Here is a 5,310-nt window from a genome sequence, read left to right on the forward strand (position 1 = left end):
CCAGGCTGAGTTCAGCCAGTCAAGACATCAGTAGAAATGTTACTCAGAGATCAGCTTTCAGGCGTCTTAAAGTTCAAAAACAAGTCACTAAAATCAGTCACCGTGGCCTGTCATCTCTGGTGCCTTATCATAGCCAATGAGAATACATAGATTAGCATGGGTCTGTTCAGACAACAGAGGGATAGCACCTAACTGCACCCAGTTACAAGAAACTAGGGTCAAACTAAATTCCAAAATAACTGAGCATTTATTTTAGCTTGAAGACAAGATGGATGGGGTTTATTTCAACAGCACCATTCAGAGTCTGTGTTAGACTGTTTACTATTACTCTAGTATTTCCTGCGGTTGTCTCCATATTCAAGCAGATGCTCTATTGGATTATATGTCATAGATTTCCCACCAGAGCAGCATATGAAAAACTACACAAAACTTTTCTGAACACAGGTATGAATGAATTAGTGACACAACAAAACTGTGAACAATTGAGCAGCGGGATACTGAAAATAACAAAGATTGAACAGCAGTGATACTTTTTTTTTATCTCATATAAAATCAGCTGCTAAACCAAATATAGCTCTATTTTTGAAACTAGAGTGGTATTTTTTTTTTTTTTTTTGGTTTAAAAAAAAGTCATCATGAAATGTGAAAAGGTTTTGGTTTGCAATGTCTCTGTTGTTTACACATTTCTAAGGGAAGTCTTACTTGTTATCTGTAAAGGAAAGCCTGTGGTTCTCGAGTTAATTGCTGCAAAAGCAGATGTTAGTTGCATTTATACTTCTGTCAGAAAACCTGACACACACTTTGGTTTGCGTAGTCTTTGGAACAAATCATAATTCTGACAACTTGCAAAGGCACCCTCCACTCACATGCAGGTATTCGAATGCGCGCACACACACACACACACACACACACACACACACACACACACACACACACACACACTTGTGCTTATATGCACACACACCCGCGTTCTCTATCTGAGCGAGGTTTTCCATTAGTGTTTTTGCAAAGATCACAGGTTTGTTCTGTTTCCTGCCACACAGTGCTTAGCCACAGAAGCTAACCAGTGTTCATGCTTTCTCTGCTCTGCATTGAAGATGATCACTGGAAAATCATCAGTACAAGACACACACGTACACACACACACCTACCACAAACACAGATGTATGAACACAAACACAGTTACTGCTCAGGCCTGTTTTGCATTGATATTATCTCACGAAAGGATGAACTTATAATGTTTAGTCCCTTCAGAATAAATATCTAATTTTTAAAACCTTGTCACAGAGAATCACAGTCCTCTTTTCTCCATCCTTCTTATCTCTTATTTTCATTTAGTTGCTTTTGTCTTTGTTGCTCTGCCAGTCTCTGAGGAGGGCTGATGTGAGCTCCAGATGTTGAAGGAGACTGGCTGGAGACAGAGAGTGCAGTGGGCTTTCCCATACCTCCTTCCTCTCATCTCAAGCCTATAATACCTGATGTTTCTGTGTTTTGTTGGTTCTTTCAGCTCCTGCGGCCCCAGGCGGTGGCTCACTGTTGCCTAATTTTAAGATCACACCTGTTTACGAAGATATAAATATGTTTCAAAGAATAGGCTGATATTTTGTGAAATATGCTTTATTGGCTTCTAAGGATTAGGTGAGAAGTTTGATAACACTCTCATGATTATATATTGTGTACGGGGGTTAGAGCCAGGAGGCGATTAGCTTAGCTTAGCATAAAGAACGAATGCAGGGGGAAACAGCTAGCCAGGCTCTGTCTGAAGTCCAAAAATGCACCTACTATGTTGAGTCTTCTCGTTCAGATGGTGCTAATTTTATACAGTTTTTGTCCATTCTCTCTTTAAGTCAATAAAAAGATTTTTTTGAAAAAAAAGTATACATTTTTTAAAATGCTCCTTGGTTTGTTTTATTCTATTTGTATTAACTTGTTTTATGTGCTCAATTTGCTCTTCAGTGAATTCAGAGATTTGTCTTGTGTTACATTGTGGTATTCATGTGCAGTAAACAGTTAATAGAACTCGAATTATGAACCCACCAACAGCTCTAACACTTAGTATACAGACATGGTAGTCGCATCAACTTTCTGCTGTAACTCTTGGCAAGAATAAGCATGTTTCACAACAAGTTGAACTATTCCTTTAAAAACCTAACAACTAAGCAAAACTATGTCTGTTGCTATGCTTATATTAATGACACAGGTGCTAAGATGAATGTATGTTTGTCCCAGTACAACCTAGTTGTATCAATGGCACCATCATCATTACAATTCTCTGCAGGAATAAACTGTATAGTATTACACACAATGTTTAGTATCTCTCTTTAGTTGTTGTGGAGGCCACTCTCTTCTCTCTCAAAACAAGCCTCTGCCACATGACCTCTCTCTCTTTCTCAGCTTCAAAATAAATGTTGAAGCTGTTGTCTTCCCATAAGGCCTTCCCGGCTGGGTCGGGGGGTCATCTAGCCTGTAAAGATACTATCTCTCTCTGTGAGCATCCATCCATCACTGCGGATACGACGTCACCTTCCTCACCTCTCGTCCCATACCGTCTCTCTCCTCCTCTCCTCCTCCTCCTCCTTCTTCATCCATTTAGGTATCACTCCTTCTCCCCCTTTGACCCCCTCGCTAGTGCTTCCTTCAAAGGACACATTGATCACCGACAGACAGCCACAGATAGACATTTTGAGGGAGCTGAACTGGTTTCTCTGTGTGAGTATGTCTGTGCAGCAGCAGGGGTCACACCATGAAATTAGGCTGCATGCCAGGGCTAATTGAACTCAGTGGTTACTAACATGCATCATTCACCATGCATGTTACTTTGCATATCTTAATGTACTGATAAGATTGTGTGTGATTGGTGTGTGTTCCAAGTAATTCGGAGTAAAAATAACGAACTGAACAACAAGGCAGCTGCTGTTAGATAAAAGGAGGGAAGATGCGAGTTAAGTGGTTTTAAGTGTTATTGCTTTACGTTATGGGAAAAGACTGCAGCTTTCACAGTTTGCTGCCATAAAAACCACTGAAACATGCCGATTTGATTTAAGCATGACTGCCTGGCTGTTGTTGGTGATAGTGCAGGAGGCGCAGAATTGGATGCAGCTTGTCATTAATTAAACTCTGGCTTATATACATACAGCAAATGCAGTGTACAAATACACAAAAGGGCCATGTCAAATATTAGTAAGTCCTTGTCAGGGACAGAGGAATGAACGTAGAAGCTAGAAAACCCAAATGAAAAATTTCACACCGATCTCAAAACTGCTCTCAGGCAACTTTCCCCTCTCGTGCCTTGGTTGTTGTACACATATAAAAGACCACAAATGCTCTGTAATTCAATTTCATATTCTTGACACTCTCAAAATAGAATGTCCTCATTATCTTTACAGCCACATGAAGAAATGCCAACTGCCAAACCAAGTCCATTTGCACAAAAATTGTCTATTCAAAGGTCACATTAGGTAGTGATTGGACTTTTTGAAATAGCTGCTAAATCCACTTTGCTGGACGCTAATGTGCAATGCATTACTCCGGTCACTTCAAGGCAATTAAGACTTTCACCTGCTGTGACCCGACATCTCCTGAATATTATTAGGGAGCAGCTATTCTGGATTTCCTGCCACAATTAGTTAGAAAACAGGGAATAAAGTCAAACTTAGTAGTTCATACACTTCTTATGATGAACTTAGACATTAGTTAAAATGAGACATAGTGTAACAGTAGCACGAGCAAAAGATGAGTCAGAAAGTCAGTGAAGTGACTTGGTAATGTCAGTCATGCAGCTTTATAACTGCTCAGACCAAAAAAAGTGTAGTGAATTGAAAACGAATGTGTCTTAACGCTTGTAAATCCTTTAATTTGTAAAAGTAAATTGTGTTCTTTCATATTTCAAAAGTAACAGCCTCACTTTAACCCACATAACACCATTTGAATCTATTAATGGCGAAGGTTTGGATTCTAACCTCTACCGTCCAAAGAATGAAAGAAAACATATTGGGAACTGATCTACTTAGTTGCTGCTTTGATGTTGACCCTTGTTGTGTAGCATGACTTCTTATCAAATCACAACTCTGGCCAACATGCTGATGGAGGGGGGACAGCATGTGTGTGTGTGTGTGTGTGTGTGTGCGTGTGCGTGTGTGTATGTGTTTGTGTGTGTGTGTGTGTCCACATACAGACAGACGTTATCTGCCTTCTTAGCAAATCTGGAGCAAAGGCTCAAGAGTTGCAACAGTGTTGATGATGACTTTAATAAATGTGTGTGTGAGGGTAAGAGTGTGTGTGTGTGTGTGTGCATGGTGTGCTTGATGACCTCATGTTCCCCTTTCCTCTATTCAGTACTCTGTGGTTTGACCTTTGACCTGGTCATTTGACCTTTTCAGTGCTGACCACTCCTTGGCCGTCCAGCTTTGAAACAGACTTTGTGTGTGTGTGTGTGTGTGTGTGTGTGTGTGTGTACACATGTGTGCTCTTGTTTGCCAGAGCACAGATGTGCACTTTGAATGAAAGAGCCTGATAAAAACATTTGTTTGCTTCCTCTCAGTGTGGGTTCCTCGGTGGTTTCCTCTTATCGTTGGCCTATTTGCTCAAACTTTAAATCTGCACGGAAAAATCATTTGAACCCTCACTGCTCTTCCATTGTGTTTTTCCCAGATTCCTTGCCCCCTCTGCAGAGGACCAGAGGAACTGCATCCTACTCTACCCCGACAAACTTTCCAGTTATCTAACTGGGAGGAGACTGGGCGGAAAAACCACAACTGACTTAAATATGTAAATCAGTTGCATTTAAACCACAATAGTTTTCAGGCTAAATTAGAGCTGTGCAGGTGAAGCCTTCTGTTTTACATGCACTTCATTTCCTTTCCCATGAGAGATAAATAATGACATTTGGCAGAATCTTACTAAAATATAGACAGGAACAATTTATTTAAGTGGAATATTTAGGACGATTGTCAAATCTTTACTGGAGAGAAAAAAAACAGAGCACAGTGATTATCAGCTGATGTGGAAATGTACAAATTTCTTTTTCTCAGACTGATTCTCAAAAACAGAACATCTTGTTTTTAAAGGGCAGCTCCAACAAGTTTAAGATACAGTGTAGGCTCATATATGCTAAGCTACTGGGAGTGCCTTAAAATTGAGTCCCTCTGTTTCTCCCCACAGCTTTCAACTTGTCGGGTCCCCAGTACAGCACACAGGGCCCCCTTTTCGTCTCCTCCCATCCCTCTCTCTTTCTTCCTCTATCTCTCTCTCCCCCCTGCTAGGATCCCCACAGCTGCGCGGACCAGGTGCGTTCCGCCCCGACACACACAC

This window comes from Trachinotus anak, unplaced genomic scaffold (assembly GCF_046630095.1).
Source record: "Trachinotus anak isolate AG129_WGS33_773 ecotype Australia unplaced genomic scaffold, CSIRO_AGI_Tana_v1 ptg000015l, whole genome shotgun sequence".
NCBI classification, from domain to species: Eukaryota; Metazoa; Chordata; class Actinopteri; order Carangiformes; family Carangidae; genus Trachinotus; species Trachinotus anak.